At 34.3% G+C, this 24,940-nt stretch overlaps 1 pseudogene; it reads left to right on the top strand.

The window, feature by feature from the left end:
• Positions 1-15,836: 15,836 nt before the first annotated feature.
• Positions 15,837-24,940, top strand: part of LOC105775455 (uncharacterized) — a 70,287-nt pseudogene continuing 61,183 nt past the window's right edge.

Here is a 24,940-nt window from a genome sequence, read left to right as displayed (position 1 = left end):
CATATATGAAAGAGTAAATATGAAAAATGAAGAAATGAGGGATACTTGCTTTCCAAACAAGAAATTGTGGGTAAAATATTGCTTGGAACCGTGGCCACAGTTTCAACCACGAAATTAAAAGTGTGAAAATGTAAAGATGAACACCGAGATTGTTTACACAATTCGACCTTAGCCTACGTCTGTGGGGCATTGCACAGAGCAATGATCCACTATCTTTCTCATAGTACAACCAATGGTTTAAGTCCTAACATTGTTCTAAGACTCACCAATTTAGCAATCTCATCGTTGTACAAAGGTTAGATCACTCTCCCACTAAGCTTTCCCCTTGACAGCTTAGTTTTCGAACTCAAGAGAGCCTCTTGATTGGTTACAGAAACAATGCACACATAAAACGTTCCGAATTTGAACATATTTGTACTCTCTTAATCTCTCAGTCTCTTAGTTACTTTTTAACCTACATAAAACTTAAGTTTATATATTACTTTAAGTTTTGCTTACATAAGAGTTATAATCTAATCACTTTTCTATAAAGTAAAACTAAAAAGACATAATAGAATAATAATTCCATAAGAGTCTCAGTGTAATCCTAAGTCTTCAATCATAGAAAGTGACTTAACCTGTTCCGCAAGTAACCAATCATCAAGTCTTCAATTTCAACTGAATTGGTCTTCATGTTTTTAGCTCTAACTTGTCCAAATATGTAACACCCTATACCTGATCTGGTCACCTGACCCAAGTTATAAGGTATTAGAATTGTAAAATATCAACATTATCCACTATATCGACATAATTGATCAAACAATTCATAATATAATATAATTGCAATCATTCAATGATAATCAATCATAATCGAGCCTTAATCGAGTATACAAAAGTATTAAATCAACCTAGGAGCTAATCTAGACTAATTTGAAACTTTTACAAAAATTAAGTAAAAAGTGTAAACAGGGGACACATGGCCGTGTGACAAGGTGATCACTTGTAATTCAGTGTATCAGATTAAACTAGTTTTCGCATTTGAGGAGCTTGAATACAAGCACTTTAGTTAGGTATTAGTTAAGTTTTTATTATTTTAGTTAAATTCAATAAAATGTGTATTTTGAGTCTTTTATTGACCTTAGGGGCCGAATGAGGCCTAAGGGTGAGCTAATATGCTTTGTGAGTGTGCAGGAGAAGATTAAAAGGTGAGCTAACTTAATATTGGTCCCTGTGTTGCAACACGAAGAGTTGGATGTCACAACATAGGGAGTAGAATATAAGAATTTCAAGACTGCCTTAGGTGTCGCGACACAACCCTGAAGAATTCTTGAAGAATGAGCATATTGCCTTTGATGTCGCGACATAGGATCTGGAGTGTTGCAACATCGACTCTGTACTAGAAATAATCACGAGCCAGAGGCTTTTTGGTTCGCACAATCAAACATTAAGCACGAGAGCGGCAGCTGACCTAGCGTTAAGGACGACAACCACTGTTAGTTTATAAATGGGCTTATTTAACACATGTTATGGACGACTTTTTGTATTGTATAATTTTCTTCATAGTTTTAGTCTTTAGTTTTCTCTTTTCTTAGGTTTTAGGTTTAATTCTAGTTTTGTTATTTTCTTTCATTGGGAGATCTGATCTGTGGAACTCAATCAAACTCTCTGTGGATTCAACATTATCTTTAAATACAATTCAAGCTTCTTTTAAACCTTATTCTCTTGATTCGTTATTCATGTCTATTTTATATATCATGTTTATCATGTTTATGAGATCCATGAGGAAGTAATTCTTTTATGGGGTGTTAGTAAGTGGAGGTATGATTAATTAACTCTTTTGTAGGGCTCTCTTAACGGATCAACTATTTGGGAGAGGAAGAACATAAACCATAGGCTTGACGACCCTAAGAAGTCATTTAGGTGATAATTAACCCAAAATTGGTATGGCCTATCCGCGAACACTTTAGCCCTGAACCGGTCTGGACTGTGGGGTCAAGAGATAAGTAGTTACTGCTGACTCATTGTTCTTTTAGAATATCGAAAGATCCTGCTAGGGTATTGACTAGTTGACTGAACAAGGAACCCCAAAGATATAGTTAATTAGGATTCCTGAATCGAGCTAATCACCCTTGCCCAGATCTATCTAAGTTTCCATAGCAAATCTTCCAAGTTTTTCTATTTATATTATATTATTTATTTAGTTATTGAAAAATCTATTTTTATGTTTAGTCATAATATAATTTAATTAAAGTACTAATTAGTTCTATTTTTGTTTAGGTTAAGATTAGTTTAGTGCTAGCCTCTCTTGGCTATGATCCTCGGGGTGCTCACCTATTCCGTTGTAACTATATTTTATCCTGACCCATATACTTGTGAATATCTCCCTTTTAACATATTTTTTTGTAGGATTTTTACTCTGGATATCGGTACGTCTGGAGGTGGTCAAGTTGTTAGTGTCATTGCCGGTGAGGCAATGTCACTAAATTGATTTTGATTTTTGCATTCTAATAAAATAGTTAGGAAATATCTAAATTATAGATACGATCTTTAGTTTATTCTTATTTGTTTAACATTAATAACACTTCTTTGCTCTTTAAGAAATCTCAATACACCCCTCTGCAAAAAGAACTGCAACAGTGACCATTGAAATTAGTTTAGCAAGCATCATAGACAACTTTGATTATATATGGTCAGATGATGAAATAGATTATGATGATGAAATTTAAGAAGAAGGAGTCTATGAAGAGTGGGAGATTTAGGAGAACCAAAGACTATTAATGCTAGAACTAAGTCATCTTAGAGGTGAAACTTTTGCAGATCTACAGGACGGGTTGCATGAGCACAAACGTAAATTGAATTGGTCACCCGTATGAGCAACCCAAAAGTCTAGATAAAGAGGAAAACTTAATGACCAAAGTACCTGGGGAAATTCTAAATAGTCAGGCACTTCTGAGCATAGAAGACAATTTCTACTTTGGATATTGGTACGTTTGGAGGCGGTGAAGTTGTTGGTATCATTGCCAGGGAGGTAGTGTCACTAAATTGATTTTGATTTTTGCATTCTAATAGAATAATTAAGAAATATCTAAATTATAGATACTATATTTAGTTTATTCTTATTTTCTTAACATTACCAATACTTCTTTGCTCTTCAAGAAATCTCGATACACCCCCTGTAAAAAGAACTGCAGCAGTGACTATTGAAATTAGTTTAGCAAGCATCATGGGAAACTTTGATTACATATGGTCAGATGATGGTGATGAAATTTATGAAGAAGGACTCTATGAAGAGTGGGAGATTTAGGAGAACCAAAGACTATTAAGGCTAGAACTAAGTCAACTTAGAGGTGAAACTCTTGCGAATCTACAAGATGGTTACATGAGCACAAACGTAAATTGAATTGGTCACCAGCATGAGCAGCCCCAAAGTCTAGATAAAGAGGAAAACTTAATGACCAAAGTACCTGGGGAAATTCTGAATAGTCAGGCACTTTTGAGCGTAGAAGACAGCCAAGGTGAGTTAGTGGAAATAACATTTAAAATTTTGTTATTGATAAATGTTATAATTATATGAGCACATGAGTTATGATATTTGGATTATGATGCTATATAGAAATTTTGATTGTGAATTAGTTATTTGAGTTGGAATATGAATTATGTGTTGAGAACAAAAGTGATTAAAAACAAATGTTTATTAAATGTTTTGAGAATGTGAAATTAGTAATGAATTGGCTATTTGTGATAGTATGTGTTATGCGCATTTATGTGTAAGATAAATTTGAGGCTTTACTACACTCACCCCCCATATTAGTAAAATGTTACAATGAAATTTGTAAGATTTTGGTTGAATAAGCTTACTAGTGTAGTGTTACAGAAGTTTGTGTACGAAAGATTAATAATGTGGTCAGAAAAGTGAATGAATTAGCAAATGAAGACAATATAAAAAGAGAGATATTGGATAGTTTTGAAAACTACTCAGATTATGCAAAGTTACTGTCACAAAAGAAGTTAAATCCAATTAAATGATTTATTTAGGTATGTTATTTAAAGAAAGAATTAACCGGAAGTTTTTCTGGATCAATTTCTGTTAGTAAAGAGATAATGCGAAAATTTTGATGACAAAATTAGACAATTGAGTAATGTTTGTATTGTATTAATATATGAGTACAGTAGCTATAATGGGGTAATTACTATGATTCCTTTTAGACATTCTGTGTGTACAATTATCCTCAGAGGTATATGTGACTGTTTAGTTTCAAAAAGAATTCTTATCGTATGAGAACATTAGCTAAAAATTTTAATAGATGAAAGAATTATTGGTTTGTTTGGGTTATGTTCGACATTGCCATGTCTTTTTCTGGTATTTATTCCCTTGTGTGAATATGAAAATCGACGGTAAAGTCTGAGTGAGGCTAATATTTTGTTTCTACCGGTTATTGTTCTATTAAATATACGTGAAGATTATATTGCTTCTGTTACTTTGGATTCCATTAATTATGAGTGACATTGATCTTTCTAAACATTTTTTATTATCAGAATGGATATCATTCTATATGGATTGTAATTTTTCGATACTTTGTGTAGCTTCAGATGCTGAAATATCGCTATCCTAGTTTTCTTATGAATCTATATGATTATCTATAAAAGATATGAAAGTCCAAAATTATGTGTGAATTTGAAATGTACTGTGTGGAAGCAAATCATTAATCTACTATCTGCAAGATTTTCGAGGACGAAAATTCCTAAAGGGGGGAGAGTTGTAACAGCCCGATTTGGGGCTAGTCGGAATAGTGGTTTTGGGACCACAAATTTGACAAGAAAAAGATTTATTTTCATTATATTTTTATTGTCTACGATTTCAAAATATGATTTCATGAAAATTTCGTTCGAAAATTTTCACCTTTGGGTACTCAATTTAGTCAAAAGGACTAAATTGTAAAAAGTGAAAAAGTTGAGTTCTATATGTTAGAGGTGTCCAATTGTTATGAATTTTTAAATTGGAGGTCTTTATATGGTAATTAGACCAATGGTTAAGTTGGTGGACAAAAATGGGCATGGTTAGGCATGTTTCCAAAGTTTTTCATTAAGGGTATTTTGGTCATTTTGTTATTAAAATGAATTAAAAACAAAATTAAAAGCCAATTTTTGTCCATCTTCAACCCCAGGCCGAAAATTGCATGGAGAAACCATGGCTAGGGTATTTCAGGCTTCCAAGCTCGATTGTAAGTCTGTTCTATCCCCGTTTTTAATGATTTTTACGTTTTTGAAATCCTCGTAACAAGATTTACCTATTTTTACCATTGTTTTGAACTAGGGTTTGTGTTTAAAAATTTACCCATGAATGATAGGTTGCATGTGCAGGCTACTATGTGCATCGGATGGTAATGGTCACCTGTATAGTACTATGTGCAGGCTACTATGTGAACCAAACATCATAGATTAGTAAGGTGGTTTCTATATGTTGATTCCACCGGACATCATTGATTAATAAGGTGGTCGCTATGTGCTGAATCCACCGAGTATCTGTTATTATTCCGAAGTGTTCATTGGGAAATTTACTAAGTGTAATTGAATAATGAATATAGGTGTGGAATTTAATTGAATATCGACTTATAAATTGAAATTTAAATTTTGAATTGAATTGTGATTGAAAGTGAAAAAAGTGAAATTATGAAAGAGTACATTTAACAATAAAACAGTTTAGACAGCAACAGTTGTGTAAATTTGAAAAATCACCAAAATTGGTGGAGATTGAATTAGACTCTGAATATATATGAAATTGAAGCTGAATGAGTCTATTTTCACATAAAAGAAACAGTGCAAGCAAAAAAGTTATATATTTTGAGATATTTGAAGTTAGTTAGATAGAGCCAGAATGAGTTTGGAATCCCCTGTTCTGATTTTGGAAAATTTTCAAAAATTGTAAAAAATAATTATGGGATAAAGTTTATATGTTTAGAATCCTTAGTGAATCTATTTTCAATAAAAACAAAAAAAAACAATATTTGAATTTTGTATAATGAGATAATTAATTTTTAGTGAAGAGAGGTTAGAACTATCGAGTAGTGAAACATGGGAAACTTAAGAATATATGTGAATTTAGTTTTGGGGAAAATTTACGGATCTTAATTTGGAGTTCTATAGCTCCGGGCAAAAATAATCTAGTGACTCTAACTCGAATAGACAACTTTGAATATACATGTTTAAGTGTGTTATACACATTAAGGATGTGGAATGGAGAGGAGGAGAAGGAAAATTGGAAGAACATATGAATGATTTGTGTATAATTGGCCATATGCTCGATTATAATCGATAAACGATTGTAAAGAAATGATGTTTATAATTGTGCATGATTAGTTATAGTTAAAGTTCATGTGAGAAAATAAAGTTTCATAGTATGTGTATGTGGTATACTTGGTATACGATTTGGTATGTAGTAATGTTAGAAATGTTTTATGAATTAACTCATGTTGATAAGTTTGACACATAAATAAATGTGGTGCTTATCCATGCTTATAATGCTTATACTATATGTTTATTTGGCTAGCATGTTTGGTGTGTATGCTTAGGCTTGACCAAGTTGTGGTGGATTACATACATTAAATTTATAAAATTATGCATTGAGATGGTAAATGTCTAGATTGAAATATGCTTGTGATCATAAAAGGGTGGTAAGGTTTAAAGTTTGTAATATTTAATAAAATGGTTTATCATGTGATTAGTCTTCAAAACGACTAGCTTGCGACTATGGTTGAGTGTAATGTTTATATCTTATGTGATATGCATAGGAAACGAGAGTGGAAAGGAAATGAAATACTAGGTTCATGCTTGAAGTGTAAAATGATGCAAAAAGGGGACTTTAAGTTAAACGATAAATATGTATTGGTATTGAACTTAATGAAATTGAATTGTACGTGAATTAAATGGAAATTACAAATGATATGATCTGAATTAAATGAATTATTGTGGTATTGAAATGTATATTGGATTGAGAAATTGAATTGAATCGTGAACATGAGAATCGTGAATTAAATGAAATGGAAATGAAGTATTGAATTGCATGAGTATGTATTGGGTCTCAGAAGCCCTATTTGTTACAAATATAGTATTTTGAAGTTATAACGTGAAGATTTATAAAAGCATGTTAAAAATTTTAAGAGTTTAAATTTGAATGAAATTTTATAACTCGGTTTAAAATGTTTATAAGTGTATGTGTTCTAGTAATGCCTCGTACCCTATTCCGGCGTCGAATACGGGTAAGGGGTGTTACAATGTGACATCGCCAGATTCGGTCATAACGTTTTGACCGGATTTGGGGTGTTACAATGATACGATAAGAGAATGATATGTGTCATGACATGTACATATATGAATATCTTTGATATGTTGATACGTGAAAATTATGTAAGTTGGGACGAGTAAGAAACTCAAGTGTGACATGTTGAGAAAATAAGGTTATCAATGTTGAATTTATATGAAATATGTTCAAGTATGCTAATATGTGTTGTTGTTTGATGCTTAGGTAAGTGCCAAGTTGTTGGTTGGATGGTAATATGTTTACTTATAAGTTGCATTGAAATGATAAGTGCTCAAACGAAAATATGCTTGTGCTCATGAAAGAGTGGTAAGGTTTAAATTATGCAATTTCTTATGAAATGGTTTATCATGTGATTAATTCGAAATGGGCTATGTTTAAATGCACTAGCTTGTGGCTATGGTTTTATGATATGCTTGTGACTTGTATGTTATGCATATGGAATAAGTGTGGAAAGTGAAGAAATGCAAATGAAAATAAAGAAATTTGGAAGAGTTTAAAGTTGTTTAAAATCCTACTATGCTAGGGATAATATGTATAAGTGAAGCAGTGGATTTACTCATTTTGTGAGTTGTTGAATATGGTTTCATGAACCGTGTGGTATCTGTATATGTTTATTCTTGATATGTATAAATTTCATATTGGAAATGGATTGATATGATTAAAGTTTATACGAGCTTACTAAGTATTCATTCCTTACGTAGTTGTTCATATTTACTTTTTAGATTATCGAAGCTATATCACACTATCTATCAGTTCTATCGGTACTTTCGGATGTTTTGATTTTGGTTATAATGGCATGTATAGGTATTCTAGTTAATGTTGGCCTATGTGTTTGAATGTTGAAATGGCCATTTGACTTGGTTGAGTTTTGGTATCTTGATGGTATAATGGAAAAGTTTGGCATGTATGTGAGTAGCTTTATTATGGTTAATGTTTGGCTTGTTTGTTTGAATAATAGAAGATGAAATGATAGTTGAATGTGCATATGGTATATCGTATGTGGTATGTGGTGATTTGGTACCTTGTTATGTATAGTTATTTTGGTTAATTGATATTAGTTAAAGAATGAAATTTTAGTACCAAATGGTTTGTGTTCTGGCAAGTAAGATTTATGGTATGTATGGAGGCAAATCAAATTAGAAGTTAGTTGTTATTTTGACCAAATGGAGTACTTGGTTATACAAGTATATAAATTGTCCTTTGAGAGGCCTATAGGCAGGTTGGTTGACTGTCGTTATACTATATGTATAAAGCTAGGTTATGCATGATTTTGGTGCCTTGCTATGGCTGGTATACATGTGCATTTTTGGCTGTAGGTACATGTCTTGTTGGGTGAGAAAAATGGCTTGCAAAATAGCCTATTTTCGTCCATACAGGTAGAGACACAGGCGTGTGTCTCAGCCATGTGTGACACACAACTGTGTGTCCCCTGTAGCTTGTAAAGGTTTGCAAGTCAGTATGTTCACACGGTCTAGAACATGGGCATGTGGCTTGGCCGTGTGACCCAAGTCAGTTTACTCACATGGGCACGAACACGGGCTAAGACACGACCGTGTGTCCCTATTTTGTATGCCTACAAGACCTAAAACTCGGGCTTGTCTCTTGGCCGTATGAGTCACACGGCCTGGCCACACGGTCATGTAACCCTTGTAGTTTTGAAAATTTTAGTGTTTTTGAAAAATTCTCTGAGTTTTCGATTTAGTCCTAATTTGTTTCTAATGTGTATTTTAGGCCTCAAGGGCTCGTATAAGAGACAATGTGTACGATTTCACTTAGATATAATGTGTTTATTGATATGATATGAAATATTTGAAATTTCTGTCCTTTTAATTTGTAGACTTCGGTAATGCTCCACAACCCTTTTTTAGTGACGGATACAGGTTAGGGGTGTTACAGTTGTGACCGGTGAGTCGAGATTACTTGTCTAATGTAATCTCCATTCTTGTGGCTAAAAAATTAGGTCGAGAAGGGTGTGAAGCATATCTGGCTTACGTAAGTGTTTCAACTTCTAGGGACTCTTCGTTGAGAACATCAGAGCAGTGAGGGAATTTTTGGATGTTTTTCCCAAGAAGTTACCGGGTTTACCTCCGAATCGGGAAGTTTGGAATTGAGCTTCTACCAGGTACAACTCTGGTATCCATCTCTTCTTATCGAATGGCACAGAAAGAGCTTGTGGAGCTAAAGGCTCAGCTTTAGGAGCTTCTGGGTCATGGATTCATTCATCCTAGTGTGTCTCTGTGGGGAGCACCGGTTTTGTTTTTAAAGGAAAAGGATAGTACCATGAGAATGTGCATCGACTACCGACAGTTGAATAAGCTAATTGTGAAGAATAAGTACCCACTTCCGAGGATCGACAACCTGTTTGATCAATTTCATGGGGCTTCGGTATTTTCTAAGATAGATATCCGTTTTGGGTATCATCAGCTTAAGGTTAACGAAGCTGATGTTCATAAGACGACTTTTAGGACTCGTTATGGGCACTATGTGTATATAAATCATTTACTTCACAACATCAATCATAGCAAATTGCATCAATAACATACATATTGTCCCTTGTACGAGCCCTCGAGGCCCTAAAAACACATTAGAAACAATTCGGCACTAAATTGAAAAAATTTAAAACTTTTTGGGAAAAGATAAATGTTTTAAAATTGCAGGGGTCACACGGTCTGGTGGTTAGATCGTGTGACTCACACAGTCCAGAGACACACTCGTGTCTCGGTTGTGTGGACATTCGAAGTAGGAACACACGACCGTGTCCCAGCTCGTGTCCATGCCTGTGTAACTCACTGACTTGGTTCACACGGCCAAACCACACTCCCATGTGCTAGGATGTGTACCCTTCAAAATGACCTCACATGCCTGTGTGCCAGGCCGTGTGCTAGGTTGTGTAACAGCTTGACTTGCAACCCTCTGAAAGCTATAGGGGACACACAGCCGTGTCGCCTGGCCGTGTCGCCTGGCCGTGTGTCACACACGGCTGAGACACATGCCCTTGTCTCTGCCCGTGTGGACAGAAAATAGGCCACTTTCAAGCCATTTTTCTCATCCCTACAACCAATTTTCCACATATAATCAAGCACTCTAAAGTGCACCAAACCATGCTATAGCAAGCTATCCAATTAAGGTACATAAGCATACAACCAATGTGCCCAAAAGGCACTTCAATCACAACCATTAAACATGTATATCCATATACATCAATTGGCCTAAAGTTCAACAAAGTTATAACTAAACTTATGTCATAACTTACCACTTTGTTTACCTATCAAATTTCACACCAAATGTACCAAATATGCCATTTAACATTTAACATCATAAGTCATAAATACTAACTACATATTTTAATACCAAAATGACCATGTTCAACTTCCATCATCTAAGCATCATAAAGACTATAAAGTCATCCATCAAAAGGCCACATACATATATCCACATATCAACCAAAACACCTATACATGTGCATATTTAACCAACTATCACTTAACTTGTTTCCATGCCAAAACATAACATAATTAATACATAACCACCATACCATATTAGATTCATGCCATATCTAGTTCAAAACCTTTCCAAAGCATACCATATCTTGTCCATGTTGAGGTCAATTCATCATATATATCACTTTGGCTATTCAAGCATGCTTTAACACATTACCAAATTAACACATATCAACAAGGCACCAAATATACCAAGGCTACATCACCTAAAATGATAGATACATGTCAAACACATCAACTAACATTCAACTAATCATCAACCATAAGTTCACCTATACATGTCATTATAACCTTAACCAAGACACTGAAATCTATCGATATAATTGTTGGATAGTGTGATAGATCTCTGACGAGCTTCCAACCCGTTCGAGCTTCCAATAATCTAAAAAGTAAAGGAAAAACAACTACATAAGCAATGAATACTTAATAAGCTCGTATAAAATTTAGTCATATCAATCCATTTCAAATATGAAATTTATACATATCAAGAATAATCCTATACCGATACTACAAGATTCATTAAATCATCTTTAACACACAAAGTGAATAATCCACAGTATCACATATACAAATCATCCCTAGCATAGTAGGATTTTAAATAACTGTAAACCCTTTCAAATTTTCTTATTTTCATTTCATTACTTCCTATTGCATTTACTTTCTTTAACTTAAATAACAACATCAATTCAACTCATCATTCCTTTTTCAATCATTTTACACTCTAAGTATGAACTTACTATTTCATTACCTTTCCACACCTGTTTCATATGCATAACACACAAGACATAAGCATATCATCAACCATAGCCATAAGCTAGTGCATTTAAACATAGCTCTTTTGGAATTAATCGCATGATAAGAAATGATATAATTTAAACCTTACCACTCTTTCATGAACTCAAGTATATTTCCATTTGGGAACATACCATTACAATGCAGAACCTATAAATTAACATGGCATGATCCAACCAAAGGTTGGCCAAAACCTAAGCATTCACACCAAACATGTTAGCATATATGATATAAATCATAAACACATTAACATGAATAGCCATTTAATCTCAACATGTATCACTTGAATCTATTACTCATCTTAACTTACATAATTTCCATGTATCAGCATATCAAGGATATTCATATAGAACTATAGTTTTATGTCTTAATTCATATCGTTTCCTTTACCATTTCATTTGCATAACACATAAGACATAAACATAGCATCACTTAAATCATGCTTTTCATAATCATGAATGTTCTTACTTGAATCATCAATACATCATACCTTTCTATAATTGTCGTAGTGAAATCAATTGGGACCCTTACCAGTTCATCCCTTTTCATGAACATTGAACCACTTAGAATAATACCAAATATGCGAGAAAGATCACACAAAGTGTGCTAAACATATAGTCGTAGCTCACACAAGCAGTGAAATGGGTTTGCTCACACGAGTTGTTAGTGGGACTGTAAGCTACATGATGCTGCTCACACAAGCTATTGAGTATACGCAACTAATGCCAGACCTCAGCCATCGTTAGGGCATTCAAGACTAGCACCCGAAACATGGTAACCTGGGTCTGCTCACACAAGCTGTCAGTCAGGACGTAGCAGCTCACACAAGTTGCCAAGTAATCGCAACACATGCCGAAAAATCAGCCACCGGTAGGACGTTCAGGACTAGCACCCAAAACATGGTAACCTTAATGACATGTCATTCGTATCCTATATATTCCTAAGGTTCAAACGAGACTCGATAGTTGTCATACGTCATTGAATTTCCCTCGTTTCATTACAAGATAAATTGTATAATAAGATATATATATATCGATTCATTTTCAATAAAATTTGTATAATAACATTCAATTTAATAAAAAATATACATAGTACAGTTCATACGAACTTACCTAGCTAAATTACAAAAATACCAAAGTTCAGGGGCATTTCGATAATTTTTTATTTTCCTTGATTTTTCACCTAATCTTGATCTAAAACAATAATTTCATTCAATTTATTAAGTTAGACAAGAAAACAATTCATTTTATGCAATTTAGTCATTTTTGACATTTTTGCAAAATTACCCCTAAAGTTTTACTTTTATTCAGTTTAGTGTTTGAGCCCAAAAAATGCAAATTAACCATTTTTTACCCAAAATTGAGCATAGCCGTATGTTCTATCTAAAAAAACCCATTCATGTAACAATTTCACATTAAGTCCTTAAAATTTTATTATTTTAACAAATTAGTCCTTAATCGATAAATTCATCAAAAATCACTTAACAAGATACTTTTAATTATAAATCAACATTCCAAATTCATCATCGAACATCAAAAACTACAAGATTCACCAATGGCAACATTCTAAATCTTTAACAGTTTCAAAATCGAAGGTACGGGATAGCTGGACCTAGTTACAACGATGTAAAAAACATCAAAATTAGTAGAAACGGGTAGCTAAAGGACTTACACGCACACAAAGAAAGATGGCCAAACCTCACTTCACCATAGCCATGGATTTCGGTTGAAACAAAGAAAGCTTAATGTTGAAGATGACCACTTTTGATTTATTCATACTTTATTAACATTTTTACTTAATTAATTATAATAAGTTAACTTATAAAACATTTAAAATTAAAAGGTTTTAAAGCATCCAATCATCCCACTATCTTAGGTATGGGTAAACTACCCATTAAGGCCATTCAGCTATAATTCTTTAAGCAATTAACACCTTTAAACTAATAGCGATTGACTTTTTCAACTTTTACAATTTAGTCATTTTCAATTAATTAACCATAAAAATGTTAAAACTTTTCAACGAAACTTTAATACTACCTTAATGCCACTCCATAAATATTTATAAAAATATTTACGACTCAATTTATAGAAACGAGGTCCTGATACCTCATCTTCTAAAACCACTTGACCTTAAGATCACACCACGTGAACTCAATAAATGTAACACCCATAACCTGTAACTGCCGTTGAAAGAGGTTAAAAGGCATTACCGGACTTTCAACACAATTCAGATCAGTAATTCATCAAACATTTAACAAATATCATTTCATTTCAAAAATTTTCAATCATTCATATTCATAACATGCTTAAATCGAGCATACAAATCTTAATTCATACGTTTGGGACTGAATCGATAACATATAAAAGTTTTGAGAAGTCCTTTCATTTCTGATTGATGAACCGTTGGCTGATATATTTCTTTCTGAACTCAGATTGGAAGAACTCCCAAGTAACTATATCTGGCGGAACAATAGATATTTGTGTATTCCACCACTGGTACGCTGTATCTCTCAACAAAGATATAACACACTTCAAACATTCGTTAGGTGTGCAAGAAAGTACATCAAAAACCCTGATCGTGTTTTCAAGCCATAACTTAGCTCTTTCAGCATCGTCACTAACTGTAGCTCGAAATTCTTTAGCCCTATATTTTCTTATCTTATCAACGGGAGGTTTATTCAATCGCAATGGGTCTGTACCTTGAGGTATTACAGGGATCGAGTGAGGAACATGTGGGGGTGGAGGTGTTGAGCAACCGAGTTTGCTCAAGCAAATTCAGTGAACCATTCATTTAACACTTGAAAGAAAGCTTGTTTAGCTTCTCCTCCTTGACTTCCCATAACGGGACTAGATTCAAGAGGCACAATCTCTTGAACGGGAGCTGCCACATTACTTTCAAAATCTTCAGCTACGGCTCGATTCGGATCCATTTACTATATAAAACATAATTCAGAAGTTGTCAGGAGATATCACACTATCGTAGTTTAAATATGGAATGTATAGGTAGACTCACACACGCTACGTTAGTCCTAGAATTGACTAAATCGTAGCTCTGATACCAATCAAATGTAACACCCCTAACCCGTAACTGTCGTCGGAAGTGGTTAAGAGGCATTACCAAACTTTCAACTTAATTCAGATCGATAATTCTTTAAACATTTTACAAATATCATTTCATTTCAGAAATTTTTAATCATTCATATTCATAACATGCTTAAATCGAGTATACAAATCTTAATTCATACATTTGGGACTGGATCAATAACATATAAAAGTTTTGAGAAAACTTAGAAAAATTTTCTAATAATGGTCACATGCCAGTGTACTCAGGCCATGTGGCATGAAATATGTTTGGTTTAAGACACTTTTCACACCCCAAAGCACATGTAACTAAACCATTCATAGAGTACCAAATTCACATACAATATGAGATACTATAAACAACCATTTCAATGCACATATATTTTATTTCAAACCAATCATTTACAAACTCAAATCAATACCATTTGTGCATTTAAACATATATCAAACTAAGATGATTCAACTTCATACCTATCCTAATATCAAATAACATTCACGTATTTTGCAATCACCAACTCAACACATACCAATATTATCATATGCATCAAATGCTTCATAAGCAAACTTGCCAAAAAATATCATCTTATACACATTTGACCATTATAACAACTAAGCCAAATCTCATGGCTTAAGAACATCAAAACACATAACTATGCAATATGCTAAAGTAACCAAAAACATATTCCCATAAACTAGCCTATACATGCCATATTTACACAACTTCCATGAGTTCAAAAGTACCGAGAAATCGACTGGGTAGTGTGATGCTTATCTCCGACATCGTCTGAATCGAGCTAGCTAACGAACCTCTATAAAACACGAAGAAATAAATTGAGTAAGCTTTAAAGCTTAGTAAGCCTGTATAATAGAATTAAACTTACCACATTGCATAATTTAAGCAATTAAATCAATATGTGTAACTCGAATATTCAAATGCCTATCACACATACACCTCAATAGGTTAGAGTCTTAAATATGCATATGACTAACATTTCATCCATGAATGATTCAATTTGGCATTCAACTCATGTAGCATTTCATTCATACATTTCATAAAATCTCGTTTCCAGTTCCATACATCCTCATAACACATCTCATATTTCATCTATACAATTCACATAAATCATATTCCATTTCATTCTCTATCATATAATCGGTAACAGTATAATGCCCATTGAACCTAATGAAACATCAAAGGATACTCAGGTGATACACACTATGTGCATTAATCGGTAATCCATCAATTTATTATCTTTTCCACTCTTTCGAGCCATGATCGATAAGCTCATTCTGAGCTGGAGAACGGTAAGTTGTATCGAGTTGAAACGATAAGCTCATAGGAGCTGATATATCGGTAAGCTCATACCAGTTATAGTGAGTCCACAAAAAATACAGGAGCTCAACCAAAACAGTAACCCTAGTGACATGTCACTCGTATCCTACTATTTTCTATAGTTTAAATGAGGCTCAGTATTACTCAATACATTGCAAATTAAGCAATTAAATATCGTTTATTTCAACCATTCAATTCACATATATATACCAATTCATTTCATACAATTATAATTAAATGAAATTTCGATTCTAATTATACGAACTTACCTTAAATTGCTCGGATGGAAATTATTGACTATTCGTCTGCTTTTCCTTTTCCCGGATCTAATCCTAATCTCGGCTTATCTTGATCTATATATTATCAAAGTCAGCTTATTAATCAAAAATTTATTCATTTTAGTCCAAAACACACATTAGGGCTATTTTACACATTTGCCCCTAAACTTTCACATTTTCTCAATTTAGTCCCTATTTCAAAATGACACAAAATACACATAGTTTCATTAAACCCATGATTGGCTGAACTTCCCTAGGTCCCTAGCAGCGCATTAATTCTTTTTATTTCACATTTCAACCCCTCAATTTGCAAATTTCACAATTTACTCCCTATTTGATATTTTTGTCAAAAATCACTTTACAAAACATAGTAATCTATCAACAACTATTCATTTTCCATCATCAACATTCAAAAAAATCAAGCTATCATCAATGGCAACTCACAAATTCATCAACCAATTTCAAAATTAGGACATGGGCTAGCTAGAATACGAAGCAACTATCTCAAAAATGTAAAAATTATCAAAAATAGAGCTTTATTTTAATGTTCTATAGCTATTAGACACTTTAGCTTATAGAACACAACTTTTACTCTTTACGCAATTTAGTCCTTTTTATCGGATTAAGCATTCAAATAGTAAAATTTCTTCACGAAACTTTCACACATATATATTAAAATTCTGTAAATACCAAAAATAATATTAAAATAATTTTCCAACCTCAGATTTGTGGTTTCAAAACCACTATTTTGATTTAACTAAAACTGGGATGTTACAATAAATCGCTTATATAACATAATGTATCAAATCAAAAACCTTTTTAAAACCATATATGACTTGTAGAAAATAATATTTACAAACCTAGGTGTTAGATTTTGTGGCCCCAAAACAACTATTTCTGACACCACTGAAAACGGGTTGTTATAATACGAGTTCCTAGACATGCCCTTTGGTTTGATGAATGCTCTGACTACATTCATGGATCTGATGAATCGGGTTTTCTAGTCGTATTTGGATCAGTTCATCGTAGTCTTCATTGACGATATTCTGGTGTACTCTAAGACCAAGGATGAACATGATGAGCATCTTAGAGTAGTTTTTTAGATACTTCGAAAGAAGTAACTCTAAACTAAGTTAAGGAAGTGTGAGTTTTGCTTGCAGGAAGTAACATTTCTAGGGCACGTGGTTTCTACTGGGGGGATCCGAGTTGATCCTAGAAAAATTGAGGCTGTACTTGATTGGAAACAGCCTAGGAACGTTTCTGAGATACGTAATTTTTTAGGTTTTGCGGGTTATTATCAGAGGTTTGTTAAAGGGTCCTTGTTCATTGCAGCTCCTCTAACTAAGCTTTTGCGTAAGAATGCTCGTTTTTTCTGGCTTGATGAGCAGCAACCGAGTTTTGAGAAGCTCAAGTTTGTTTTGACTCAGGCTACTATTCTGATGCAACCTAAATCTGGTAAGGAGTTTGTTGTTTATAGTGATGTGTCGCATGTCGATTTGGGATGTGTTCTAATACAATATGGTAAGGTTGTGGCGTATACGTCCTGACAGATTAAGTCACATGAGGGAAATTATCCAACGTACGATCTTGAGTTGGCCACCGTGGTTTTTTCCTTAAAGATTTAGAGGCATTATCTGTATGGTGAGAGGTGTTTCATCTACACCGATCACAAGAGCCTTGAGTACCTCCTTACTCAACAGAAATTGAACCTTAGGCAATGTAGATTGATTGAGCTGCTCAAGGATTACGACTGCATGATAGAGTATTATCCCGGTAAAGCCAATGTTGTGGTCGATGCTCGTAGTCATAGAGCAATGTCTGATTTGAGGGCAATGTTTGCTCGCCTAAATTTGTTTGAGGATGGGAGCCTGTTTGCAGAGTTGCAAGTTAAGTCGACTAGGATTGATTAGATTTGGGATAAGTAGTTGGGGGATGATTCTCTGGTTCTGTGTTTCCGTCAGGTAGAGAGTGCTAGTATGTTTGATTTTGGGCTGAATAGTGACGGGGTCCAGTACTTTCGAGGATGGGTTTGTTACCAAATGACTCTAATTTGAGGTAGCCTATTCTGAAGGAAGCATATAGTAGGCCTTATGCTATGCATCCCGATGGAAATAAGATATATAAGGATCTTCGTGAACTGTATTAGTGGCCGGGTTTAAAATGATAGGTAACAAATTTTGTTTCTCATTTTCTGACGTGCCAGCAACTTAAGGTTGAGCATTAGTTGCCTTCGGGTTTACTCTAACCTATTAAGATTCCCTTATGGAAATGAGAACGTTTGACTATGGACTTAGTTAGTGGGTTGCCTTTAACACCTACTAAGAAGGATTCTGTTTTGGTTATCGTGGATTGGTTGACTAAGTCTACCAATTTCATTCTGATTTGAATAGATTATTCATTGCAGAAGTTGGTCAAGCTCTACATTTATGAGATTGTGAGACTTCACGGGGTTTTGGTTTCGATAATTTTTTATAGGGATCCTTGCTTTACTTCTCGATTTTGGAAAAGCCTTCATGAGGCTTTGGGCTCGAGATTAGACTTCAGTATTACATTCCATCCTCAGACCAATGGCCAATTTGAGAGCGTGATTTAGATACTGGAGGATATGCTTCGAAGTTGTGTGATTGATTTCCGAGGGAGTTGGGAGGATTTTCTGCCTCTAGCTAAATTCGCCTACAATAATAGTTTTCAATCTAGCATTCAAAATGGCACCTTACAAGGTTCTATATGGTATTAAATGTCGTACTACTCTGTGTTGGACTGAGTTGGGTGAACGATAGGTTTTGGGTCCTGAGTTGGTTTCCGAGACTGAAGAAAAAGCTAGATTAATTTGAGACTGTCTTAAGCCAACTTCTAATAGATAGAAGTCCTATGCAGATCTTAAAAGGAGGGATATCGAGTACTCTGCTCGTGACTTTGTTTTCTTTAAGGTGTCTCCGTGGAAGAAAGTTCTGTGGTTCGGACGTAAGGGTAAGTTGAGCCCTAGGTTCATTGGGTCGTATTAGATCTTGAAGTGTGTGAGATCAGTCGCTTATCAGTTAAAGCTACCTCCAGAGTTAGACTGTATCCATAATGTGTTCCACGTCTCTATGTTGAGGCGATATCAATCGGACCCATCACTTATAGTTTTTGTTGAGGAGATTGAGGTTAGACCAGATTTAACATTTGAGGAGGAGCCGATCTAGATTTTGGATCGAGATGTAAAGATTTTGAAGAGGAAGTCTATTCCATTGGTTAAGGTTCTGTAACAGAATCATGGCACTGAGGAAGCCACGTGGAAACCTGGGGACTCAATTTATTAGTAGTATCCTCATTTGTTCGGATCAGGTAAATTTAGAGGCTAAAATTTCTTTTAGGGGGTAGAGTTGTAACACCCTGATTTATTTAACTTTTTTCTATGAATTTTGTCATAGATGAGTATTTGTTCCAATGGTTAAGTGATTTGGGGTTGTGTTTGAGGTATTGGTTCAAGTCCCACTTTTTGAAAATATGCTATTTTTTGATCATATCCTTATCTTTGGTGATTTGGCTTATATTTTATTTTTTGATAAACTCATATTAGAATGAGCCTACTGGTTCAAGTGGTAAGGAGTTAGCTTGCCTAAGGTCTCGTGTTCAAATCACTGTGTGAGCGAGGATGATAATTTTTGCTTCGGTTATGTGGAATTGAAATTTTGAGGTTGTTGGATGAGAGCTAGTTGTCGGTTTTAGTGGGATATGTTGGTTTGTTGGGAGTTTCGGATTTTAGTGATTTTATTATTTTTTTAAAATTTCTCTTCTTTTCCCTAAAATTCCTCTCCCCTTTTGACATTTTTCTTTCTCTTCCCCTCTATGTTACTCTCAATTTCTTTTCTTTTCCCTTTTTTTAATTCTATCAGTATTTCTTTTCATTCAATTGTTATACTTCAAATTTTTGGGTTCTTCGGGCTGCTTCATAGGTAAGGGTTCACTGTGGTTTTAAGGGAGTTTTGGTTAATGTTTCAATTTTCTGTTGGTGCACAAAGTTGATTTGGCATATCATTTTGCTAGGTAATTTTTAGGCAATCCGAGATCATCTGATTGTGTAGTAAAGTTTAGGGTTGTCGTAGTCATGGGTAAGCTTTTGAAATGTTTCTAGTGCAGTCTTTTTGTTGAAATTTTGCATTTCGTTGCATTGTATTCGAGTGGTGACTCGATTGGAATTGAGACTGATTTTGGGCTTTTATTGACGATTTTTAGGTTATGGTTGTCTCGGGATTATGTTCACATAAAAAACGAATAAGGTGTGTAATGAAAACACGAGAAAACAACATTCGACGAAAGCAAAAAATCTAGCCTATCGACGCCACACAGGCGTGTGCCTAGCTGTGTACGACACATGGTCGTGTGACGGGTGTGTGTGTGGCTGTGTGGGTCACACGACCTAGGCCAATTCGGGCGTGTAGGATACACAGGCGTGTGGGCCACATGGGTAGGCCAAATTTGGGAGTGTGGGCCATACAAGCTTGTAGGCCCACACGAGCATGTGAGCCAAAATTTCAAAATTTTTCCCTAGGGCTGCATGTTTCGTTCTAATCAATTGTGGGCTTTCTATAGGGTCGGTATGGGAAAAAAAAACCCTTAAGCATGAAACCTGTTATTTTGTTAGATTGAAAGTGGCTTAAATAAGGTTTGTACGATTTTAAAGAGACATGATATGTATGATTTGCTCTGTCACGCGTATGAGTGTATTATGTCTGTTATGTATAAGCATGCATATTATATGTTATTTTGTATATCTGTATCTCTGTTTGGGGTGGAATATGTTTATGTGGAGGAAGTATTCTGTTAGGCAATATTTCGCCATTATTCTGGCAGCATGACTACGATTTATTCTGATAAGTGTTGTACAGACACTATGTGGTGTAGGGCTGGGTGGGTGTTTTATACCCCACGTGATGTGTTGGGATGGTCAGAGTTTGTGTGTAGAGGATAGGGGTAGGACTATGCATATCTGATTCTGTAAATAAATTATGTCTGTACATGTTCTACTAGGCGATAAAATTTGAATTTATGTTTCCGTCGAGTTACACACTGAGTTTTTAAAACTCACTTCTATTTGTTTGTTCTGTTTAAGTAATCCTCAGGCATAGGCGGGTCGGTGCGACGGAGGCTCAATTGTGACCACATGCCCATAAATTGTATTTACTTAAAATTATATTTAAATTCTTTTTTATTGTAAGAGTTTTGTAAATATGGGACTTTCTGGACATTATTTTGGTTTTTTTTGTTAGTTTTGGATTTGATTTAATTTTCTTGCGATGCTCAACAAAACAATTTACGAAAATAACAGTTATACACAAACAAACGTTTTTGCTAACAGAAACTCAGTTTTCAAAATGTAACGACTTTTAAATTTTCGCTGCAAACTATCGCTTTACTTGAAAGAGCAAACAATTGATGGATTCATTAATGAGCATAATAATATGTTTTTTTCTAAAATGAGGATTCTTTTAGTACTAAATTAAATGAGGTTTTAATATTATAAAATTGGATTTTTAACCCTTCTTCGTGACATTCCAGATTCGGCTATAACATCTAGACCGAGTTTGGGGTGTTACAATTAATTCTCAATCAGACACCCCAAAAGTTTAACAAATTAGAATGTCTCAGGATGTTCATGAAGATAGAGACGATATACTTTGGCAGAAATTTATATGGTTCCAGAGCCGACGATAAACAACCAATACTACCTATCAATATTGAAATAAGTTTGCAGTGGTTATGAACCACTCACCTCTTACTAGAGCCATCCGACGAAACTGCAACTCAACCTATAAAATAGTCTAAAGGAGTGTGGAACAAGTAACATTGCTACATGACACATAATGATCCCATAATCAGAACTTTATCCAAATTATGAATGAGTGAAGTAAAGGAAATGAAAATGAAAAATATCTCAAGAATATTCTTCAAAATTAGGATTATAAAACGTATTTAGGGTTATTAAATTGTCACTTGGTATTACGTATTGCTAATTGTTTTGAATCGTGAAAAGAGTTTTCAGTGGTGAGACAAATGAAGAGAAGTAGAACGACATGATGTATACTGGACCAATACTGATAAAAACAAGACGAGATAAACATCCACTTGTACATTAAATGAGCTGATGGATGAATTTCGCAGCAAGACCTGACATTCTTGATTAAATTCTAACTTTATGTAAATTATTGTATATTTCACTAACTGATTACTCTAGATTTTAATTTCTATTAAACTTTCGATTTAACCAACACCTGAGGCTATTTGAAAATTCAAAATTTGGAGAAAAATGAGTTGGTTTCGCAACACAACACCCCCATGTCACAACACCGTGTCCAGAATCAAAGGATCGAGAAAATCATCTTGATGTCGCGACACAGCACCCTTGTGTAACAACACAAAAGTCAGTTTCCCCAAGTTTTCAAAATTGTAGAGTATATCGCTACGTTGAACTCTGATGTCAAGACGAAGGAAAACTTCCAAGGATATTACGACACGAAACTCTTGTGTCGTGATATCGTTGCAATTTTCTGTAGGGTTGACCCGACCTGATTGCGTAACCCACTGAGTTTTCACTTCATTTTACCTCGATTTTAATTTCTAAACACTCTTTTTTCCAAACCTTAAAACTCTTTTAACTTTTAAACTCTCTCAAATCATCTAAAAAATCTTCAAAACCGAACCACTTCTTATTCTATCTTCTGTTTTGCTACAATCCTTTCTTATTTTATTTTCTGCAAGTGTGGCTATAATCATTAAAGGGAAGTCATCACAATCTTGGGAAGGAAACAACATGACTCCAAAGTCAAGGTTAAAATTCACAACTTAAAAATTTACTGTTCCGTTACTTTTGAAACATTATATGTTGTTGTTAGTATTGCTAGCGAACATTATACCAAATATGACTCCTAAGAAAACTATAAAAACCAATGTGCATGGAACTATGATGGTTTTGGATCCTCAAAAATGTCAAAATCCAAATGCCAAGAAATACTTTATCTAATTACAAGGGAAAACTTTTATTCAAGAACGAGGATTTGAACCATAAATGGTTTTGTATAATGAAATTTGGACTTTGGTTCGGTACCATCGTTGGGAGTAATTTTGTGTCACTCCTAAAGAAAATGTAGTCAGTTTCGTAGTTTAAGAATTCTATGCCTCTTTTAAAGATCAAGGAGCGAGGAGATCGTATGGTGAAAAAAGGGGAACCGTTACGGTAAGAGGTAAGGAAGTACAGGTTACTCCTCGAGAAATATGTGAATTTTATAATGCCCCATACCATGAAAAAGATTTTTTAGATAACACTAATTTAAATATGTTTAAGAACATAGAAGAGGATGAAATTGTAAAATATTTAACCCAAGGAAGAGGTGTATGGAACTATAGACTGGATTTTGTGTTACCAACTAACTTTGATCAGGCAATTATGTTCCCAGTAACTAAGATGAGGATGCAACTAATTTGTACTAGAATAACTCATGCATTAAATGTCTCTAATGTAAATACTTTTCAACCTATTTTATTGTACGATGTTTTGCAGAAAAAACTGATATGTATCAGAAGATGGATCAATCAAGATATGAAATGATGCATTCATAGCCAAAAAGTTGGGCTTTCTTTCCTCATCTTGTGACACCTTTATGCAGAAAAGCTAAAGTTCCAATGGAAGACCATGAGCAATTCATGAAGCCGACAAAGAGCTTAATTGGAGATTCCCTGTATACTCAATATGTTGAGGTTCAGAGAAGAAAATTACAGAGTGGAATAAAAGAACAAATCATAAAATGGATGTTCAGACATCATTAAAGAAAGAAAAAAAAGAGATTGAAAAGAAACAACAAGTGAGATCACGAAAATAGATTGGATGATCCACTGGATGCAAAAAGCAGGACCAGTAATTCAAGAATTTGCGTGGCAAAACAATATTAGAGAACCAAACTACCAACCAAATTTGCATATATCCGGATCATTCAACACTAGATTTGAGGAGACAAGGAATGAGGGAGGAGGCGAAGAAGAGGACGAGGATTCTGTGCAAGAATTTCAAAGGGATAAAGACAATTATGATACGGCATTCCAGCTGTAATATTCTATACCAAAGGGCCCATCATATGAAGCCCATCTCGACATGTACCTTCAACGGGTGAGAGCTTTGACAAAGGATATAGCTTAGGAAAAGGAAAAAACCAATAGAAAGGGGGCACTCGCCTCGTTTTGATGATTTGAACGATGATTAAACTTAATTTTTTATTTTCATTCTCTAGGACTGTATTAATTTGGAATAATCTTTAATTTTTATTTTTAGGAGTAGGATTAATAATAGATTTTTGTTTTCTTTTCTTTGTTGTTTTAAAATTGTTTGCGTAGAAACCTCACATGAAGAAGCACAACAATTTTGAACTTCCGATGATCAAATAAGGAAGCACCCACCAATAGCTTATGGAACTACCACGATTAATCAGGTAACTTCTTTCCTTATGCGTTCAGCGCTACACATTGAAGGCAATGTGTTTTCTAAAATGTAGGGGAGAAACATAGGAAATTTGTTTTAATTTTTATTCTTTTATTTGATTTTTATTGTCAATTGTGTGCTTGAGCTTGTAGAAATACAAGTGATTGGTTTAGAGCATGTATATAGGTTGATCGTATTTACTATATAA

This window comes from Gossypium raimondii, chromosome 10 (assembly GCF_025698545.1).
Source record: "Gossypium raimondii isolate GPD5lz chromosome 10, ASM2569854v1, whole genome shotgun sequence".
Taxonomy (NCBI): domain Eukaryota; kingdom Viridiplantae; phylum Streptophyta; class Magnoliopsida; order Malvales; family Malvaceae; genus Gossypium; species Gossypium raimondii.
The sequence above is the reverse complement of the archived record's forward strand: the minus strand, read 5'-3'. Positions and strand labels throughout refer to the sequence as shown.